This window comes from Corvus hawaiiensis, chromosome 10 (assembly GCF_020740725.1).
Source record: "Corvus hawaiiensis isolate bCorHaw1 chromosome 10, bCorHaw1.pri.cur, whole genome shotgun sequence".
Classification (NCBI taxonomy): domain Eukaryota; kingdom Metazoa; phylum Chordata; class Aves; order Passeriformes; family Corvidae; genus Corvus; species Corvus hawaiiensis.
In genome coordinates, this window is record NC_063222.1 from 10,103,967 (window position 1) to 10,127,723 (window position 23,757).

Here is a 23,757-nt window from a genome sequence, read left to right on the forward strand (position 1 = left end):
CAGAGAAGCTCTATATGAGCAAGTCAGTGTGTGCAGACAGTATTAGCAGACAGGAATAGCTGAACTTAGATGATGTAGGAGCTATTTATGGAAAATTAAGTTACATTAGTATCTTGTCTGAGAGCAGCAGAGAGTTTCTGTTTGCCAGACATTTTGCCTTGAGAGAAGCAAGGCTGGCTGACTTCTAAGGACAGAAAGTCAGGACAAGGTTCAGGCACAGATTAGTAGAAAATGTAGGAGAAACTTTAGTAGGAGAAACTTTAATGGTTACATTATTAATCCTTGATTGCAGGTCTTTGTGATAGAAATATAATGTATCATGATAACAGGGATTCCAAAAGGAGTGACATCCACTGTGCTGGGCACTGAGTGACTTGTGCAAATACAGGTTCAAACAAAAAATTATTACCTGAGTCTTGAAGACTTTGCCCTCTAATGACGCTGAAAAGTCTTGAAGAGACACCTGATAGCATCTATTTTCTGCTGGTCACTGTCCACATTCTTCCTGGGTGACAGTGACTAGTGGGGTTACTCCTACATGAACTTTGTAAATGGACAATGATTTTCAAGACTGACATGTAAAAATGTAAACAAAAGATAAATGACAAGAGTGTAAGAGTTCAAATAAAAAAGTCAAAGGTAAATATGCATTTTTTTCATATCACTTCTGGTGAAGCACAACATTAAAGGCTGTCTACTCCTGAGCAAATTGTAATTCCTTTTTCAGTGGTGATGGAAGCTGTGAGCTTGCTAAAGCAACCCAGGATGCTCAGTGTATTTGCTACCATTTTTATTCCTTGCAGCAGTTCTCCACAGAACACACTGCAGACAGACATCTGAGGATCTTTTTTCCTCACAGAATACACCAGAGCTGGATGCTTGAGAAGAGAAAGTGCTAAAGGTTGACTTCAATGGGAATGTTCCCCGACAAAGGTGAAGATTTGACCCAGAAAGGTTTGAGTGAGTTTCTGAACAAACTGAATTATCTTTTGTGTTTTGCAAACATGGGTCACCTAAAAAAAGTGCAAAAGTTTAACTCCCTGACCATATGTTTGAGTGAAACTATTTGATGTTATTCCTTTAAAAAACAGCCCTTCTATTTTACTTCCAAACTGCAGTGAAATGTTATACTCTAAATAAAAACTGTCTTTAACCCTGCATTTTTAAAATGTAGTTCGTTAGCCCAGGCAGTTACTTGCATTTTAGATTTCTGTTAATTCTAAACTTATCTCTTTTCATGAAACTGATTTGATTCCTTTTTTACTTGCATTTGTTGGCACAGTAAGAACATGTTATTTTCTAAACAATTGCTTTAAAGTTTGGACCTTATTTTTTTATTACAGAATATTTGTATTGAGCAAAAATACTGCAATCTAAATGAGGATACAAACTATGTTTGGTCGTGAATAATGAAGACTTGTTTCTTCTTCCAAAGCTAAACTGTCTGAATCCTGGTTCTATAATATTCTTATCTATGAAAATATTAGTTTCCTTATTCCGAAATAATTTTTATCTGCCTAAATTATCACAGTTTGCTTAGGATTATTTGATCATTATAATTCATTTAGAGCAGCACTTAAAAATAGTTTCCAAAACTTCTGATATATTTGGAATATTTGGGCATATTTCAGAATGAAATTTTCTGTTTTGTTCTGATGTAATCTAATTACTGAATCTAAACTTAATGCTTTGATTTCTCTTGGCTTATACATATCTTTTCTCTTTAAAATTTTATACAGCAAATGAGCACGCAATTATTTTTTGTCTATTTAATGCTAGTATCTACAATATATAGTATGCTGATCTTAGAATGTTATGGTTTAGATTTTTTAAATGCATTGATTGAATTCAATATTGAATATTGAAAAATTAAATAGTTAATAGCCATTTAACAAAATAGAGAAATAGACAATGTACATGTAATTTTGTCATGTTGTAGTATTTAAATACTTTTCAGTAGAGTTCAATGTATTCCTGTTAATAATTAAAAACATCTTGTAACGGATTAAAGGTGACCAGTTCCAAGAAGAAGAAACATGGAGAAATGCACTGTTAGAAATGAGCTAATAACATGAAAATGTGGGAAATCATTTTCAAAAAGTCTGAATCTTGACTTGTGCTTTATAAATCACGACCCAGAAGTAACTGGGGATTCAGCCAGATCTCATTAATTGCAGAGGAAGAGAAACTATAAAGACTGAAATTTATGTAAAACCAGTTCACTGGTCTATTCTTTTATGGGAACTATTTGGAATCAATCTGTAACTGCAACTCTTCTCTGGGAAATGAGTCGAAGAGCTACAGCAGGTGCTTTAAAGTAATAAGGGATTTCCTGTGAAACCCAGTGGAGTGATGACTCACCAGTTTAATTATGGCCTTCTTCTGTTGTAAAAGCAGGACCATCATTTGTAAAAGGCTCTTGTTGAGTAAATGAGTTCCAACAGAAAATCTTTGATAGGGAAAAGAAGATACCCATATTTTATTTTAAAGGGTATAGGATTTATAGCGAAGAGCTTCAGACTACTACAATGATTAGTGTTGTCTGGGTATCCCCAGAGTAACTGAATGGAGCAGCAGTAACTCTTTTCTTGCTGTCTGGCTTTGCTTTATTTTGAATTTCTGACTTATCTTTCAGTTCAGCCATTTGATTTATTCCTAAATTATATATATATCCCAGACAGACATTACCATAGTTGATACTGCTTCAGGATGGTTGGAGTGGGTTTGGTTTGGTTTGGTTTTTCCTTTAAAAAGACATAGCTAAAATTACAGATACTATTTCTTAATTTCACAATACCATTCCTTTTTAGCAAGTTGCATACCCCTGGGAAATAGGGCAATCTTTACAAATGGTGAACCAGCTCCTGGCACATTTAGTATTTACTTTTAAAACCACAATTTTTCACCCCATAAAATGGGAGATAAGATCTTCCATATCCACAGTGTCTCCGCTATAAGAAGAGACACCTCAGAACTGATGATACAACATTCTATCCTGACAAGTGATAAAAATCCAGGGGACCATAATAGCTGATTCAGAAACACCCTTTATAATATTTATTGCAACGTAGCAGTTTCCTGTGAAAATTCCATTGGTGAAAGGGGGGGACGTTCTGGTAATTAGGGTTTGGTAGACAAAAATTTTTAGGCAAAATGGTTCTTTTCAAGGACAGATGGGTCATGTAACCCATCTCTCTGTTCATTTTCTAGGTTGGTTGGTTGTCTTCATCTGAATTCTCTGCTCAGAAGTCATTAACCTCTTTTGCCCATGTCTGTCACCGTCTGGCACAATGCATCTTCTTGCTAAAAGGTAAACTTTTGGTATCTGGAGGGTAAAGGAAATAAAAAAGACTCATACCCAACATAAATCAAGAGAAAAAGGGGAAAAGAAAGCCACTTAGAAGAATAGGTGTCATTGATTGACTGTAATTTTAAAGGGTTTTTCTTATGATGGACAAATTCCTGAAGTGCTCATTAACTAATGGAATTATGGTGGCAAGTGACTGCTGTCTCCACAGAACATCAGGTTAAAAAGTGTAGAGTAATAATGTGCTTTTCTCTGTTGTGGATTGGTGTCCTCACTGTCTGGAGCTCCCTCAAAGACACTGGAAACGATCAAGGGTTTTCACTGTTGAAATTCCTGTTTATGTTTTCTTCTTCTCCAGGAATTCCTGCTCAAAGCATCAAATGAAGTTGAACTCAGAGGGTTAAACAATAGAAAAGCAGCACCTTGGCCTTAATATATTCAATTACCCAGAAAATAAAATCAATTTTGTTTTTGTTAATAGCACTGAAATATGCATTACACTATTTTAATTAAAACAGTCTATTACACTTGCCATTCAGCTCATTCCTGCATATTCCCTTAGGGCAGTAGTCATGTACTGTGATAAAACATAATGAAAATAATTTATAAAGGAAACAATACAATAAATCAATCTGATGCTTAATGAACCTGCATTACAAGAATGGATACAGTATTCTTTTTTAGAACATGTAGTGCATTCTCCTCAAATGACTGGAAGAATGCCCTACAGCTCTTAAAAAAATAGCACCTTGTTCCATGTCAGCATGCTTTTAAAGCACTGAAACTTGCGGTTTAAGCAAATCTTGGTTCAACAAATAGAAATCTCTTTAATTTACACTAGGTTTTTGATTTTTCTATTATTTTACCTTTAGTCAGATTCATCTGCCTCACAGGGACACCTGTAGAGACCACAGGGATTCAACTCATCTGCATACTTCAGCAGTCAGCTATTTGCTGTCTGTATTCCAGAGATCAAATTTTGCAGCTAAGATCAAAGCTACTCAGGAAGAATTCTCAGCTCCCCATCAGAAAGATGAACAAAAATAGCAGGAGAACTATTGTCATTATTTACTTTTTTTATATATTCATATGATGCTTAAAGAATTTTCGAGTTCAGCCAATGATGGAATCTGTGAATTACCTTTACCTGAGAACTGCCAGGGAATATCTGTCAGTATGTAATGTTTCATTCAGTGACCAAATATGTGCACAACAGTCTGATTTAGTGCAGTATTTTCCATTTCTGTGAAATGTGTCTGTATTTTGGTATCTGCTGCAAGACCTGCTACACTTGGAACAATCCTTCCTTAAGAGTTTGATTACTCACATATTTATAGGAGAATTCAATTGGTTTAGCAAATTTAATTGTCCAGAAGAACCAGGGCAGCACTAATGCAACAGATGATACAAGACAGACCAAATAATTTGAGAGAGGAGTCAGTCAGGGTGACTTGATCACGAATCCTACTGACACAGCCTAGAGGTATTCTGCTAAAGGTGTATTAAACTATGTTTTTCCAAGCAGGTGGATTAGAATTGGAAAAAGAAAAAAAAACTCTACCTACTACAGCTGAATAAGCTGAGACTGGCTGTGAAATTGCAACATGTTGTTGTTCTTGTACCCCATTAGTAAATTGGGAACAAAGAAAAAGATTGTGGAGGTGATGAGATACAGAGCAATTATGCAATGCATTTTCTTTGGGTATGGTTTTTCCTCTTTGTGATTGCAGAGGTGGAGTAGCTTGTGCATCATCTAAGTTAAATAAATTTTATTTGATGAGATCTCTAACTTTCCTTTAAAACAGCAACAACAACAACAAAAGAGAGTATCAAAATGCTGCCAAGAATGATTGTCAAATGCTTTGTCAATTCAGAGACCTGAATCAGTCTGAGGGGAACAAGTATCCTCCAAATGGTATTTTCTGAACTGCTATTTTCTGAAATACTATAACCAAAACTTTAGCATACCTGGAGGTCCTATGTGATAATTCAGGAACACAATTCATCACTCTGGTTATTTGTTATTTTTATGGGGAAAAAAAGAACAGATAGCAAGGAATGGTTCAAATAAGTACTATCAAATACCTAAATGCTCTTAGAGAGCAGTTCCAGAGCTGCTGGTTTTTTATGTTTTCTGCCTCCTCTCACCCCAAACCACAAAAACACTCTGGAGCACAGGAGGAATATCTGGGACAAGATGCTGAGGGTGAGTAGCAAGAGCCATTCCCAAAGACTTCAGACAGACAGACACCCAGAGGAGCAGGGCTGGGCCGCCAGCCAGAATGGCCCGGCAGGAATCCTTTCCTAGGGAATCATCTGGTCAGAGCTGCATCAGCTCACACAAAGGCTGGAGCAAACTGTAAATCCCAGCTCACACTGGAGGACAAATTTAGCAGGAGACAACAATCCCTGCCCCTCAGTGGGGCAGCAGCTACCCCAGAACAGCTTTGTCCATTTGAGGAACAGCTTTCCCCGGCCGGTCAGCAATTTGCTGTTACCGGCCCTGTAACTATTGCTACAGGCAGCTTTTATAGGCTCATCCTCTAATTTGGGAGAGAAGCTGGAATGCCTTTGGAAGCCTGCTGGCACACAGCATTAGACGTGCCTGAAAAAAGGCCCAGCTGTGAAGGTTGCCTGCCTCAGGCAGGTTAGAAAGACAGGCTGACCATTCTGTGGTTCTAGAAAACATTTCTTGTCTCAAATGTTTACTTCTTTTGTTAAGAGAACCAAAAACCTCTGGCTGAATTAGGTGAGCAAATGTAAAATGGTCAGAAAAGGCTCCCAAAAGCTGGTAGGTGACAAAAACCCTCTGCATTTTCTCCTTCTGTATAGGAAGGGGATATATAGATATAGGTATAAATAGATATAGTTTATATAGATATAGATATAGATACAGATGATATAGATAGATATAGATATAGATATAGATAAAGATATAGATATATTGCTTCTACCATATGTGACTTTTTTTCTAGGTGAATAATTTCTTTGCTTGACATAAACATTTCTGGGAAAGTGTGTTCATATATGAAAAATGTCCTTAAATGTGAGTGATTTCTACTCTTAACTCTTGCCATGTGTTCTCCTCCTCCAACCCACTGTTTTCTGATTACTTCAGTGTTTTCAATATGGAAATTAGTGATTTTTACCCACTTTAAATAGTACCATAAAACACACAAAAAAAGAGAAGGCTGACCATTCCACTCAGTGTTGATTCATTTACACATTAGTTTTATAATTCTAAACAAAGTGGAAGGCATTTGATGTCAGTTGTTTTACCTTTTTGGTGATTAATACAGTTATTTTAGATAGAATAGAAATGGATAAGAATATAAAACCTGCAGGTGCACTGAGAAGACAAATACTAATTGCCCCCAAAATTAAGCTTCTCTAGAATAAAATTAATGCTTGGGTATTTTGCTCACATTTCTTGACACTCTTGGTCAATAAGACATTGTATTTGATGGACAATTCATTCAGGTAAAATAATTGTATTCTTATGCCTTATAGTATGTTAGTTGTATTTGAGAATGTAAATTATTTAAGTAAATTTTTTTTTCCTTAAAAAACCCCTGGTAATTCATTGCAAATATTCCATCTTATTTCATCCTTGTAAACGTAGACAGAGGATACTGTGTTCAGAGGCCAGAGATAAATGTATGAAATAAGCTATATTGTAAATTTCATTTTAAGTTAATTGAAACATAAAATGATAAAATTACAGAATATGTCAAACTCTGTCAAGTTTTTATTAGACATGGGTGAACTGAAATCCATGACATGGTCATATTTGGACTATTTTCAATAAGAAAGAAAAAAAGAGGCAGATCTCTGATAAATACACAGCAACCACTTTCAATCCAAATGTTGAAACTCATTTAGAAGTTTAGAGCCTATAGAGAGTCTATCCTAAAGTCTTTTCTTGACCTTGTCAAAACATTTCTGAGAGGTTTTTTTGCACACAAGAAAATGTTTAAATTGTGGCAGTTATCCTACAAAGCATTTTCATTCTGAGAAGTATGGGAACTTAACAAGCAACAGGAAAAAGTGTCTATTAATGGAAAGTTTAGGCAATCTTTAAATTTAGGCATCACCATATGCGCACACTGAAATAGACATATATATGTGCTCATTTCTGTATAGATCCAGTTCTACTCTCTGCTATAAATCAAAGTCAGTACCTGAAAACAAAATATGACTGAGGAGAGATTTTTGGCCCATTGCCTCTTTGGGCCATCTCATTCTATTAAATAACCTACTTCTGAGAAACTTAGCTAGACCTTCACTGTTCAGTAACTTATGATTGCCTTTTTAATTAAAAGCTTGAACCTTACTTTATACTCATTAATCATATTAGATAGGAGTGTTGTTATAATGGGCATGGCTCCCCCTCAGACACATTAACAGAAGCATTACAGAAGCACAGGGTAAGATGTGTGAGGATTTAAAGATGGTGTTTTTCTCCTGGTGTGCTCTGCTTCTGCATGCTTTGCCTAATTCCGCACCTGGCACACTCTGCCTCAGGATCCATTTTTGTTCCATATGATAACACTGCATGAGCCAGGTTAGGCTAACAGGAGAAAAGCAGCAGGACAGGAGCCCCACCACGGTGTGTGAGGATATCTTTGCCTCAAGTCTGGTATCAGAGCATCTCCTGAGCCTGGAGATATGCTCTACTTCAGTGGGTACAGCAGCTGTACAAAGTCAGGGTGCAGCTCAAGCCCCACCTCACACCTTCCACAATCTGTTTATCACACTGAAACCTTTCTCCTCAAGCTGCTGAATGCCACATCCACTGCATGGCTGGATGTGTCCTGTTTATCTGCACCAAACTGGCTCCTTTGCTGAGGGTCCTTCTCCCCCCAAAAATCAATAGCAAAGCTCTAGGTGATTTCAATGGTAGCAGGGCTGGGTCTAACAAGTCTGGCTTTTATAAGAAATACAAGCCTTGGCCTCTGCTGGTATAAATCAATCTAAGTCTGCACTGGAACTGGGCTAATTTACACCAGAGCAGGATCTAACTTTACATATTCTTTTCTTTTTGCTCCCTCCTACTGGCAAGAGCCCAACAGCAAAGCTTTTTCTGCATTTGTTTCACTTTGTGTAAGGTCAGCTGAGGTTTTATGTAAAACAGATGGGCAAACTTAAAAATGATTTTTCACATTGCATTGAAAACCAGTAAAAAAGCAAAAGGGGGGAAAATTACTCTTTCTGTTCTTTCAAAGGTTGTTGCAATGACCTTTATTTTACCCAATGCCTCAATTTTAAAAAAGGAAAACTACCCCCTGCTTTTATTACAGTGAAGTTGTTTTCTCTGCTATTCATAGAGGCCTTAAGGAGGATCAGCAAGTAAAAGAAAATTCCCAGTGGTTCATTGGCAGTTTGAAAATGGGAATATAGTGCTCAAGTTATAAAATAAGAACTATATTTAAACATCCTTTAACTTACTGTGACACATTTTTCTTCTCACAACTGTGTAATTTTGTGGTAACTAATATTGTGAGATTGAAAGAATCTGCAGCCATACAGGTTACCAGCCCAGGAGGGAAAATGGCACAGCAATTTTAAATACCTTGTTCTTTTCTTTTTAAAAACCAACAGTATCAACAACAAAATTTACACAAGTGGGACTTCATGTTTATAGAAGTTTTCATTCTAAGGCATACAAGACAGAAGTGTGGATTTCCCAATGAATCAGGTCCTTTGTCTCTAATTAGGACTGACATATTTAGGAATTTCCAGTTGTTTAAATGACTGTAGGTTGCAGAATTATCTATACTGCTCTGGCATCCCTTGTAAGACAAAGAGCACCAAGCACAAGCCAGTCTGTGTAATCTGCAGAGGGATCCCTGTGTCCTTTCCCTGGAGCTTCAGCTCTGGGTGACGCATCCAAGAGAGACAGGCACAGTAGAGAGAGTCTAAAAACTGGCATCCAGAGGAGAACAGTGAGTTCAAACCAAGTGCTGTAACCCATGATCTGCAAATAATGACTGGTCAAGCAGGGGACTGACAATATAGAGGAAAGGGATGACATGAAGTGTAACAATGGGCTTCAAGTACAAATAAAGATACTGGAAAAAGGAAGCATATAACTTGTTATTTATGTTGTTAATTAATAACAAATAAATAATAAAAAATAACAAAAATAACAGGCTTACATTAAGAATTCAGGTTAGGAGAAAAAAATTCCAATTTAGATAGAGGGACTCACTGGGACAGACAGTTTTAGTGGGGATGCCCTGATCCTGCCAACGTCTCTTTTTTGACAAACATGTGGTAGGAGTAACACTGGTAGGAATGACACGAGTTCAGGTGATTCTGTCCTGGGCATGGGGAATGGACTGAGCTGAACTCACAAGGCCTTTTTAGCCCAATGATTTTATAAGTTGAATGCATATATATTTCTAATATCCAAATAACACACTTGGTTGCAAAAACTTATGCCTGTAACCATGAGGATTTTATTACTTTAGAGGAATTTTAAATGGATAAAGGTGCTATCAGGAAGTCTGTCTAGGCATTGACTTAATACTACATATAATGACCAAAATAAACTTCTGGTTATGCATATGTATGTATAAGTTTTGAAACTTCAAAAAAAGCAAGTAAAAATGTCAGTGAATTAATGGCCAAAATACCAAATATTTTACTAAATTTGTATGATTTTTCATATATTTCAAAGTAGTTAATGTATTTTCAGATAAAATTATTTTGTGGCTGTTTTGGCCAGATACCCATTTGTTGCCTAGTTTTGTGTTTGCTGAATACTGTTCAGCCAGCTCAGACATTCCTGTCATCTTTAGCCCAGAACCAGCTACATGTAGTCTTATCCTGATGGATCAATTGACTGTGTATTTATTTGCAATCTAGTGTTAATGAAAGGGAGAAAAAAAAAAAGGCTTGAAGAGAAGTTGAGACAAGCTGATGGCTTAGTAAGTGTTTAATTCGTTGAACTCTACAGAAATAGAGGAGTCTCAGAATGAAGGAAGCCAATATGACCACGTAACTTAAAACTGGCTCACTTATAATTACTTGGGGGAAAAAAAGGAGGGGGAAACTGTATATTGGAGCTTCAGGGGCTTCTCAGAACAGGAATGTGACAGTCATTTAAACTGGAAAAAAATCATCAAGATGATTTTCATTTGAGTTTACATTCAAACATTTCAGAAGACAAATAGCCTTTAAACTTTCCAAAATGCTTGGGGTATTTCAAAATTAAAATACTTTGATGTATTTAGACAAATTGAATCCAGGATGCCTCTGCAGCGGCAGGAGAAGTAATAAAGCTGCTGACTGCTTGCAGTGGTTGAATGTTTAGTCTACAAGCTTAACAATGGTTTTGCAAAGCAAAGTGAGAATGATTTTTATTGCAGATGGCCATGATGGTTTAAGTTAGGACTGAAGTCTGCACTTTGACATGGTTATGAAACTGAATATTTGGCTACCTTCATATATTACTGAAATAAACCACAAATAATTGAATTGATGCTTTGGCACTTTACAAAGGAATTGAAATGAGCCTTTTTTTTTTTTCTGAAATTAATTATTGCATCCTGGTTATCTCAATCTGATATCTGTACTTATTTGAGGACACTGCCTCCAGATTCAATCCAAAATATCTGCTACTAAAGTAGTCCACGGGACTCAGGAGAGGGCTATTTTCATCCTATTTTCATCATATTTATTATGCATAGGTGAGGAAAAGTCTGTACGTAGGCCTTATCTGCCTTGAAAAGGCAGATGTCCTTTCAAGGACAGATAAATCAGGAATATGAAAAGTTATTAGTGAATACTCATTATTATTTCCCTTATGAATTTAAAGAAACTTTAAAAAATTATGTTAATTTAATTGCTAATTTTGATTGATTGCCTGCCATCTTAGTATCTCAGAATTTAGAAAGCGTTTGCTAATACTGTAAAAAGCTCATCACTGCTTTTAGGGACTTTAATTTTACAATTGCAAAGAAACTGCATCATTTCCCTCAACAAACAGAAATAACTGATTTTTATACAGGAAGCTAAGAAAACAGACAAACATGAAAGGCCACCATCTGTTAATTCAAAATCTATTTCTGCGTATATACACTGCAAGACTCCATAGCTGTGTCCATGTAACAGCCATGTTGAACTGACTGTCCCAGGAAGGACATGGTCTCATCCTTCCAAATATATGAATATTACATGTAACGAAGCTTATTTTTTAAAATTATAAACTGTGTGTTCTTTTGGATTGCCTTTGGCTTTCCAGCTTTTAGAATGCACTTGGTTCATGTTTTTACACTTTTCTGTTAAGCTAAAAGAAATTAATTTTTCTTAAATGACACCCAAGAGTCTCACATAATCACATTACCCAAGGAAATGGGACTTGAGGAGAAATACCAAACATTGTGAAACATTTGATAAAAGCATGGAAGCAAGAAACTACAAAATAATAGTAAACTATGTGTGTTTTAAAACAGAAGTCCCTACTGATCTTGGGACAAGAGAAGGTTGCCAGAGTGAAAACAAGCCTTTCCCAGTTGTGTATTTATGAAATCAAACAGGTGACATGTCTAAAAAGTCTAGAATACTCCTGATACAGAGATTTTACAATTAATGATTAGTCTGTGATCCAGAGAGATAATTGTGGGGGGTTTTGATGAGAAACAAACAAATAAAAGGAATCATCTGTATCCTGTTAGTCTTCAATGAGAGAACACACAGACATTACTCAACCTCTGGACTTCCAAAAGAAAGGGAAAAGCAGCAAAGCAAAGCAAACAAAGATCAGGAGGGGGGGGGAAATTAAAGGGAAAAAAGTACAAACGCAACTACGGTGCTGTCAGCATCTAAACCCACCTGGCTGAGCGTGTCTCACTGAAAAAATGATCCTGTCTAGTGAATTACATATATATTCAGGACTCATCTCTTAATTGCTTATCAGCCTAGATAGTGATTTCTGCTGCTGAAGTTGGTAATGTTAATACAAATTAATACGAGAGCCAATGTTGCTGCTTTCCTTAAACAATCCCTTTCCCCAGTGGTTTGGTGAACTGGACCTACCCTCCCTAGGCTGTAATTATTGACCATAGGGTTTTTCCTTCCCAGGCATTCTCCATCATCCCTGTAGACTAGAGGGCTTCACTTGTACACCAGTTCATTTCAAGACCTTTCGAACACTGAAATGTTGGCCTATAAAGCCGCTGAAATAGAGCTAATCCAAATGACTAATACAGATCAAGGGACAGCAGTGCCAGGATTCTCAAGGGAAAGGTTTACAGAGGCCTTTGGTCACTAGAAACACATTGTCCTGAATGTGGAAAAACTGGAATTCAAGAAACCAGTTAAATTTCTAATGCCAAACTAGCTTCATCTGACTAAATATTTCCATTACTGTATGGTTACATGGTGTTTCTGACATTCCATTCTAAAAACTTGTATTGATGCCTCCCTTTTCAAAATAGTACCTAAAGGAACATAAGAACCTTTTCTCTACACCTGAGACTTGATTGCAATTTGCTTTGCCATTTAATTTATTGTGGCTACCCAGATGTGATCCTTTTTTAAACACCACAATTGGCCTAAATTTAATTGCTTTGACACAGGTGCAAAGTCAGACTGAGCCCAAAAGCTGTGTTATAACTGTTCTGGATTTGCCCCAAAGAATGATCCTTTGCTCTGTGCTATGGAATGCCTGGTGTCAGGTCAGCAGCCATTCAAAATAGTCCTGGTCCTGCTGAGCAGAAATACACCAGCCAAGGAGTCTGGCCTTATGTTCAGCCATTGCTCAGTGCAAAAGTTTAATCACACCCAAGCAATGTTTGTAGCTCACCAGGACCAGCAATCAGCGTGGAGCTGAGGGCTGCACTTTCTAGAGGGCTGTTAGAGAAGGAAAGAGGCCCTTGCGAACTTTTCAGCTGAGTCACTTGCTCGATGACAGCTGCTGTGGCAATTCCCTCTTCTCCTGACCTTATGGTCTACCCCACTATGCTTCAGAGATCTTTGGGAAGGGAGACGATTACACCTAATGTGTTTGGACAAGCCTAACGTGCATGCAAATTAATAAGAATGGAATAGTCCTGTCTGTATTTCCCTTTACACATGTTGTCCTGCATTTATGAAACCTGCACATCTGCTTACCTGCTCTAACTAATGATAATGGATCTAGCAGGACAAGGAGAATGCAATATTCCCACCAGTGATATTTTGGGGGGGGGGGGGGGGGTGGGGGGCAGGGAGAGTTTCTTCCTCTACTGAATGTTAGGAGCCTTAACCAACTCCTTAAAACAAGATGGATTTCTTATGTAATTCTCCTCTTCAGATAAAGGAGGAAGAGATATCCGCCTATCCATGAATGTAAGCATCTGGGAGTTGAGAAGAACACAGCAGGTCACCCATTGCAACACTCACATTTAAACTGTGTGAACAAATTTCCTGACTTATTATAAAATGAAGCAGCATTTTTGCCTCTGGTATCAAAAACAAAATAAACACAATGAATGCATACATCTTATGACAACAGGTGCCTGGTAATCTTCACGTGACAGTGAGGCCTGTAAGCAAGGGCACATTTTGGCTTCATTTCAACTTCTAACATTTCATTTCTCTTTCTAAAGCAGTCCTTAAACAGTTTTTTGCTAAACTACAAAAGAAAGAAAACAAAAGAAGAAAAGGTACTGCAATAATACATTGCTTCATTAAAAAATCCTTCAAATGTTTCTGCAGTCCTGTTCAGTGGAATTTATGAGTAAATAAATGCCAAATTAAGAAAAGTTCCCATATTATATTGTTTGTGCATCCCATTACGTCCATCTGTAGTAGTGGAAAGATTTATAACCCAGTCTCTGACTGAAAACACAGTGTACATCTTTCCTCCCTCAGAAACAAATTCCCTCTTTTCACCTGAGCACAAGGTGCGGGTGTTGTAAGATAGCGAGCGTACACGAAGCAGAATCTCCCCAGAAAAGCAATACTGCCAGGGAGGCTTCTGATGTGGCTTATCAGCTGTGTTCAGCAGTATTGCACTGCTTGCAGTGTGGCCCTGGAAGCTGTCAGGACTCTTTCCTGAAGGGTTCAACTCCACTATCCAACTTTGATAGCGTGAACAGAACTAAAGTGTTTCTGCCTTTGCATGTTTTTTGCAAGGACTCTCTGTGAAGCCTGGTGCATGGGCGGCCATATGACTTCATCAAAAAAGGAATAGAATCCTCCACATATTTGCATAATTCTCTGCCAAATCTTTACATATATGACAAATTTTTGCATACCTTGTGCTGATATTCACAAAAGAGCCCCCTCTTTCCTGTTCTTTGTCTATTACAGCAACACCCATTTTCTTAAAAATGAAAGAAGAATAAATCAAAATTAATAATTTCTGGTTTTGTGAAATATCTTTCCTTTTTGGGGGAAAAGATGTTACTTTTCTTCAGCTCAGAGTATGAGCAAATGCTAGAATTGAAGCTGCTTCTCATCACAATTTTATTGTTTATTACCTTTACATATAAAATATATGACTTCTAGATTACTAGATTATCCTGTAAATCATTGCAATGGATTTAATTGTATTACCTTTCCTTAAACTGTACAGTATTTTTCACCCTGTGCAAAACCCTCTTGCACAAACCACAAGGTAAAAGATGCTATGAAGTTTTTAAGAAACTCTTCCAAACATTGCTGTGAGTACAAAGCATCAAGTATTCCTGCACTGAGTGCTAAAATATAGACTGCAAGACATTGCTGGGTGTATGAATGTTGGTATGTGCATGTCTATCAGAACTGTAGGGCTTTCATTAGTTCATTACTGGTGTTTATTAATTTAACAAGGCCACTTCGAAATTCCCAAGATTTCTCTTTTCAGAACACAGACCTCTTGATATCACTTCAAATATTTGGAGGAACACTGCATTTTCTATCAGAGGAAAAAATAAGTATCAACTCTTAATAAATTGTTGAATATTTCAGCACTTGTGAAATATGAACTCATAGAATCAGAGCTGCTGTTTGCAATGTGCTGTCAGGTACAAAGGGATTGTTCTCATATATTTGGCATTACAGTCAGCTAATCCTTGTCTGATTTTTGTATGTCACAAGCCAGTGAAATAAAACTATGGGATGATGTTTTATGAGCAATGCAATAATAAATTCCCAAAGAAGGTTTTTTCTTAAACTCAAGCCTGCAAGTAACAGCTTGAGGAACGCTTTCTGGAATCATACTCATTATAACTTGGATCCAGTTTCCACAGGAATACAGTATCTCCACATTAAACCTTTAGGCTGGGATGCAGAATATATTTATTCTTTTTAGTATGGAGGATATTTTTGGCTTATTACATTAATAGAACAACATAGTGAAAGAGGGTTATGAGTTTTACTCTTTTAAAACCTGGGTATTTTTCTCAAAATTTGTAGGATATTTGGAAAAGAACATTTTGATTTTCTGATTCTATTGTTTATTGAGAAACTTGAGTTCCATTTTAGATTTTGTTTAGCTTATTAATAATATTAACAATAAAAATATAAATACTGGCTTAAGTTTGGGAGCTCAAAATCCAAAGCTTCCAAAATAAAGCTTTTTTGAAACATCCACATGTCCAATAAAGTCAGTGGTGTTACAAAACTATAAAACTTAAATTTTAGAGAAAAAGAAAGAAAAAACAGATTTTAGTTCACTTTATAAACATCTGTGGATGATTCCAAGCTGACGAGCTGGAGAAAGAGGCTTGCGTGCTTTGTTAGAGATGTATTAACTCATGCTATGGTCTTGTACATCTATTACAGAGCACCAGAAATTTAATTTCAGAGAGAGATTCATGATTCCTGAAATTAATTTATTTTATCTAATTTTTCCTTACTTTAAGAAGTCCTTCTTTCCCAGTGTTGTGAAATTTTTCCCACCTTGATTAATAGGTCACAAAGACTTTAGGGAATGGATAGACACGAGTGGCAGCAGCAGCAATTGCTATCTCAGCCTTAGGGGGAAGATAAGGTCAGACAAAAACATAAAACATGGATAAATATCTGACATAAAGAGGCCTCACAGAGTACAGAAGATGAAAATGATTCCTTAGTGAAATGGATCTTGAAACATGAGCCTGGTACTGAGGCACAGTATTTGGTAAGGAGAGGAAATTAAATTTTACTTTTAAATTTTAGATCATGTATCTTTTTAGAAAGAGATTTACTGATAAGATGGGTATAAAACATGGTAGTAGATGGGCTTTTAAATGCCAGACATTTGCAGGCTCGTATTTTAGTGTGCCATGCCCTGAGATAATATAGTATATCAGAGGTACCCAAATTATTTCACAGCATTGATCATTTTTTAAGTGAATCAGGAATTTCTTGCCCCACTTTCCCTTTGGATGACATTCCTGCTCCCAGCCATCAGTGCATGTGTGTGCACCCCGAGCCTCTTACACTCACCAGTGTGGAGCCATTGACCAAGGGAGCCATTCACCAACACTTCCAAAAACAAATGTATCCCCTCTTCTCGTTCTGTTTCAAACATGCAATTCCATGTACCAATTAATTACTGATTTCTTTAGGTAATTAATTGCTAAGTGCTAAAGAATTGTTGCAGTACTGTATGTAGAAGTAACAAAATTACTCAAAGGCTTTAGAAAAGTCTTCAAGAAAGCAATTACTGCTAGTTGTAGTCAAAATTATTTGTTATATTAATTACCAGTAATCTCTGCCTAGACATAATTAGACTGGAAGCAATTTTATAGTGGTGCAATATAATTATGTAATTAATATGAAAAATAACAGATTATTTTACTTTAATTTGACATATTATATGTTTAAGAGCTTTCCAATTAAAGAACAAAGCATTGAGTTAAAGAACAAAGTATGCACCAAGTTTTGGGATAATTTCTTACAGCAATAGCACATTTAGGCAGATCTTAAGATCTGTACATTCTTGTTGAGTGCTTATAAATATGACCTGAACCTAAGCTTTTGATAAATTTCCATTTTGGACCTGAATTAATTGCTCTCCAACTAAGTAGAGTAGTTCTAAACTCTTGTCCAAATTTTACTCCTACAACTTCATGTAGAATGTACCTTTCAGAGATACTCATGCTCATCTCAATCTGATCTGATCTGATAAACAACATAATTTATTCACATTTTTAATTGGTGATTGTTTAGTTTTCTGCTGGAATTAATCTCAGGCTCATATCAGAATAATTTAAGCACAAGCTTAGCATTAAGCAAACATTTGGTGTAGTCCACTGACGTGTGTTCTGTATTCCTCTTTTTCCCACATTTTTCATGGTGACAATAAACAGATGCCCAAGGGATTTTCCAAATTTAAGCTCAAATCAGCAAGGAAAATGGTGATTTCAGAGCATAATCATAAAATATTAACTAGTCATATAGAATGTTTCTCTTTGAAAAAAAAAAATCAGAGAAAAAGTCCCAGGTTTTTAATAAAATAAAAGTCCATATCACAAAGAAAAAATATTTTGTTAAAAACTTTTCACAGACTTTTTTGGAGTGGGGCAGTTTATGAAACACATTTTCAATTTAGGTACACTTTCAGCAGTGAATAATAATATTTCTGATAAGTAATTTTACATCATTTAAAGCTTTTTGTCTTTTTATATTTTATTTTTTATTTACTTCAGGGTTTTGTTCTACAGAGTATCATTAATAACCAGATTTCATAAGCACAAGCCCACAACAGAAAGATTATCTATCTCAGATAATTTTTTATCACCTATAATAGTACTCTGTGAGAATTCACTGATAAAAAGTGTGAAAAAATTATTATTAAGGAACTACTTTCATTTGTATCATTGTATTACTGCAATTTCTTGCTACAGTGTTTTGACAGAGGCTCTTCTGCTGAGGAATGGAATAACCCATAAATACCCAGAATCCATGTCAGGAACTTTCACTGAACCAGACCATTCCTCAGAGACCCTCTGGATAAGAGCGTTTTGTTGTATTCTCTAACCTGAGTAGCCACTGGTCAGGTTTTCCTGAGTGTCTGCAAGCACCTCATACAAATAAAGGCTGACTCTTTCTGGAGTGATTGTCATGTAAAGGAAAGATGCAAAATAGGGTTTGTGCAGCCTCAGATGCATCACTTCAGTGATGAAATTATTTCCAGGGTTTTAATGTGTAATGGTATATATAGAAGAAATTAATGTTATCCCCTCTTTTCCAAAACCTTTTGTTTAAAATAAATGCTTCCTGTTACTGCTAAAACAACTGCTAAACCTGAAGATAAGGCACAGTGTAGGTACTGTATTCAATTTTAGGAAGATTCCACCTGAGCAAATTATTTCTAGATACCTCAGTTCCTGGAATGTATTGTATGTTACTACTCTCCTATTATTTGTCCAAAAAAACCCAAAAAAAATCAACCAACCAACCAAAAAACCCCAGAATCCTGCATATATTTGGCTTAGTTTCTCCATTATTCACTGCAGAGTACTCATGAGGGATCTAAGTTGCATTTACTGGAATCTGAGGAGTCTGAAAATCATTTTCATTTCAGTGTTGGTACAAAAAAAACCCCTACTCTGTAATTGTCTTTAGCTTTTAGGTAGCTCGTGGCTTTCAAAGTGAATAGCTCATTTTGAATGTGATTGAGATTTTTATGGGAAATTAGTACCATTTGTTTGTAAAGTAAATTTCAAATTAGAAGTCATGTGGTAAAAATGGAGTCAATTTATGGAGCATTTCAGGTTTTGATTTTTTTTCCTCTCATATTTAGTAATAATGACAAATCCCTTTTTAATGAAGTTTTAAAATGAAAGCCAGTCTCATGTGGCTTTTTTTATCACCTATTTACTTTAGATAAAAACTCTTATTGTCCTGAACCACGAGCATTATGCAGACTAAAAATGCCATATTAAATCTGTCGTTTTAATCCCAAGGCATGGATTGCACCATAATTTATTGGATAAATTATAGTAACAAATAGCAGTGATGATGTAACACTATATTTCAACGTTTTACAGCACCACAATGTTATTCTTGTGATTATACTGTAGTTGGAATAAATATTACTAAATTTGAGACAGATTTATTATGGTTTTAGACTTTCTTTTACTTGGTCCAGGAAACAGAGGATTTACACAGTAACTCTTATTAACATTAATGAGCATTAATTGCTTATCTCTCTTGTGAACCATGAGGAGTTTCTATCCCTCTGGCTGTCCTGTATGTTAGCACCTTTTAAGGTTTGGTTTGGGACTAGATCATCCCTCCAGTTTCAGCACTGTGTGAAAGGAGGCACTGAGCCAGAAAAACATTTCAATCCTTCCCTTCATCTCTCTTGCCGTTGAGAACCCATCCACAGTCATTTGGGCAAGAGGAGCCAGGCCACACTATGTGTAGTCTTTTTGCAGCTCTGATGCTCTCCTGTGTGAATAAAGGGCAAAATGCACAGGCAGGTCAAACCCAGCCCAGCCTTTCTGCCCCTCATTCTAGCTTCAGAGAGCCAGGAGGCCACGTGAGACACCTGAGGGGACAGAGAGTCTCATTTTGCCTTAATGCCATAAACTGGCAGGTATGATCTGATTCCTCATTATATATGTCCTGAAAAGATAGCTTTGGGTTTGGAACAAGTAGATTGTTACCAGAAAAATTTGACCTTCTGTCGGAAATAAATTCAAACCACACTTTTTGGTGAGATGCTGAACAGTGGGAGAAACTTGCACTGTCCTCCTGACTGGTCATTGATTCCCACCACTCTTACAGTCACAGACGTCACTCTGTGATGTTAAGAAGAACCATTTATGGCATTTTCAGCTAGTCCCAAAACAGCAGAGGAAAACCAAACTCCCAAGAGAATCTGTTCTTACATCAGCAGCCAGGTCCTGCATGGACTGCCATGGCTCTGGCTGTTCAAGGCATGAGGTTGGCAATAAGCATTTGGATTTCTGACCAGCTTGCCAGTATCTCTGAGAAAGAAAAGGCTGAATCCTGTTTTCATCTGTACCAGTGCATACCATTTACTTCAATTACCTTGGCCTGAAATAGCTGATTTCCATTTGATATTTACACTCTGGTACCAACACGTTACAGAAGGGCTCTATCTGGCCTGTGAAAACTTTCCTTCCACATTATAAAGTCAGTGCTTAACTTCTGTTCCCATATTAATTTTTTAATAATTTGCAACATCTCAGAAAATAGTATCTTTTAAATACAGTCCCCTGCAAACCTGATCTGTGAGGTTTAGCCTTGTGCTTCAGCCAGAATCTCACAGACCAAGTGCTTAATGGAAATGAGCAGGAACTGGGTGATATTTCTCCATTATGAGTTAAATCTCTGAGTGCTTCAGGGTACTTTGGGGCAGCAGAAAGGGGAAAAATATGGAAAACAGTTTCAGCTTTCCAGTTTGGAACCTGCCTTGCTGTAATTTTGAGACACAATCTAAACCACAGGTAATTGATCATAATGAAAAAAATGCATTAATGAAAGTAATTGACAAAAGCCAGTACACCTGTCAAAGAAGAGAAACCTTGAAAAGGAACGGTGAGCTTTTGAAGGTCAAGGCTCAGTGTGGTGTAATCCCTACCATCTGTGTTCAGGCTGGTGCTATTCTCAGACTGTCATATGCACTCTCTTCTTTGAAAATAACAGACAAGGGAAAAAAGGCTTACCCGACAGGGAGCCTAAATGTAGTTAGTTTTATAGAAAATGAAAAAGCACCACTGTATAAACTTAAGATGACCCTTAATTTTCCTTCCCCTTGACCTACACACGTCCACAATTGGTTTCAGAGCTGTAGTGGCACTGGGAATGAAAATAACCAAGGGGACAATAAAATGTAACAGTTATAACTGTGAGTTGGAATTGTAGGCAATCATACCCAATGTAATCAGAAAGCATGGTATTGCCCTGCAAACTCACTAACCTGATTAAGAAATTTCAGCCTTTCCTTCAGCTGAGAGAGGTTCTTGCCTTGAACCTACAAAAAGCTGTGGACTGATTCCTGTGCCCTCACCAAATTTGTAACCCGTGGTTGCCTCATCCTTTCAGATGTTTGGGATGTCCTGCTCCCCAGAGCTTCTGGATGTTTTCAGACAGCAGGGAGAAGCTTGACACACTTGTGTGGGATTAGTGCCTGGGTACACATTCATATGCTGGATCTGCAGAGCCCATATTCAAATTCTCAGAAAATACTCACTGGCTCACAGTCCATAAGCACAGGGCTGGAACAGGCACCTTGGATAGCCAGCTCCTGATAGAGGCACTGCTCAGAGAATAGAAGCTGTGTTCAGTGCCCTGTGTTTTCTGAACACCAACTACCAGATAGCAGAGCAATCAGCCTTCCTTCAGATGGCTTTGCGTGTTGTTTGGATGACTTAGAAAGTATGAAGAGAGTCTTCTGCACCCACAAAATAGTGTAGCTTGCTGATCAGGTCACTTTGTGTGGTCTGGAGTTCAAATCCCTCAGGCACACAAGGAAATTGAATTCAGGTTTCCCACACACTGACAGGATATATTAATCACAGCGTTATTATATTAAATAAGGGCATTAGCTCCTCCATGGCAGTTCTGCTTTGAAAGAAAAGGTTTAGAAATCCAGTTCCAGAAGCTGGAATGGAAACTCCAACTGTCTCATCCAGACATCTTCCTAGCATCTGAACATGAAGTCCTGATGAAGCATAACATTTGTTAAACACATAAATTTGTTCTTATTAATTCATCATCAAATGCAGAGGTAGATGCCTGCTTGCTTGCCTTGTTTCTTATTCCTCTCCTTTCAAACATCCACATACATCCCCCAGGGAGCATCTTTAGGAAGTTGCTCTTTCCAGAAGATGGGAAGGGATCTGTAGTGATCAAGCATTTGGTCTTCAGGTTAAATCCCTTCAGGGTTTCTTTCCAGCTCTAGTCTAGATTTTTTCACACCAAAAATTCAAGGATGAGAAAAATTTTCAAAATCTTTACAAAATTCCCAAATTTTCTAATTTACTTTCAAAATATAGTGGATACATGGAGACAGTAGGCTGCCATCTGGAGACTTTTTTTTTTGGACATTTTTCTATGAGAAAGGTTCATCTATTAAAGTAATGATAAAGGAATTTTCATAGAACTTTTTACTGCAGAGTGCAGACATGTAAAACTACAAAGCACAACCAAACAGATCCCCCAGAAGTCATGTTTCATCTACTTTGTGGGAAATGGTGTATATGAAAAGCTGCTATTTCTGTTACTTTTGAGTGACAAAAATGGTGTGTCTAAAAGTACTATATATGTTATATATACTCCTTGATCCTGAGAAGAAAAATCAAAAAATAAAAACATCTGTCTCCATGCACAACACCAGAACACACCACATAAAACATCCCTCTGTTAAATGGAGATTCCTGGGAAAACAACCACAATAAAAATAACATATAAAAGAATAATAGTGTTCCACAAATGTCTAATTAAAAAGGTTCTCCACCTCTTTGGAAGAAACACATTTCATTTGCCCTCATTAAGGTGACCTAACCACTGTGCTTCACCCTTTCCTGCCTGCATGATGCAATCAACACAATCCCTGAAAACAGCAAACAAGAGGCAAAGAATCGCCTTTCTCTCACTGAGCTTTAGCTGCCTAATCAACTTTAAGCATACACCTCAATTAATGATTCAAAAGGCATCCTGTTGACCCTGTATCATCTAACTCTACAGTATACACAGAGGTTCAGAACTTGGTCTACCTTGAAAGACGGTTCCAGAGAATCTTTGCTAATACCTTTTCCTTGCTATTCACACTCACTCAAAGTAAGCACTTATCTTATTATTTTTAACTTTGACCTGGATGCACTCTCTGTTGATAGAATGAAACTTCTTGCTCAGTACAAGCAGGCAATTCTGGCAATTCTTCTTCTTGTTTGCATTAATTACGTTTTTCAATTAATTCAATTTCTTTACCTTTTTCTCTACTGCATGTGTCTCAGGGTGTGGTTTGCTTGCACTGAAGGTCACAGAAACTGAGGGAGCCTGAAGCTGCTTTAACACCCAGGAACATCCAGAGCCCAGCTCACAACTGCTCCTATCTGTGGAGGACCTCATTGCCAAAGCTATGCTAGACCACAACACCTTGGAGAAAATTAACAGTTGGTACAAAAGGTGAGAAGTGTTACCGGGCCAAGGAATGCTCTTGCCGGGATACTCACTGGACAGTAATGGGACAAGAGACGTGACAAAAACCAGTGTGAGACTAGACTAAAATCTCTTGATTTATAGCTGTTGAAGCTGTATAGAGGAATGAAAACTTCCAAAAATAAATAAATATTCTAAAGAAATCACAGGTTTGGACTTAACTTTACTAATAAGAAAAAAGAAAGAGAAAAGAAAAGGGGAATAAAAAATAAAATTGAAATCTAAAATTGAGATGGAAGTGCAATGAAGATTTACTAGCATGAAACTCAGGGTCCATTGGCAAAAAAAGTTGAAAGACACAGAAAGAAAGGAAGAAATGAGAAAGACAATCTTAAAACCCTGCAAAATTTTTATTA

General features: G+C 36.9%; 1 long non-coding RNA gene across 1 annotated transcript; it reads left to right on the forward strand.

Annotated features, from left to right (window-relative positions):
* Window positions 1–711: 711 nt before the first annotated feature.
* LOC125331049 lies at window positions 712–23,728 on the forward strand. The gene is made up of 3 exons (XR_007205838.1): window positions 712–960; window positions 3,211–3,310; window positions 23,197–23,728. It is a non-coding gene; the product is annotated as an uncharacterized LOC125331049 (long non-coding RNA).
* Window positions 23,729–23,757: the final 29 nt, after the last annotated feature.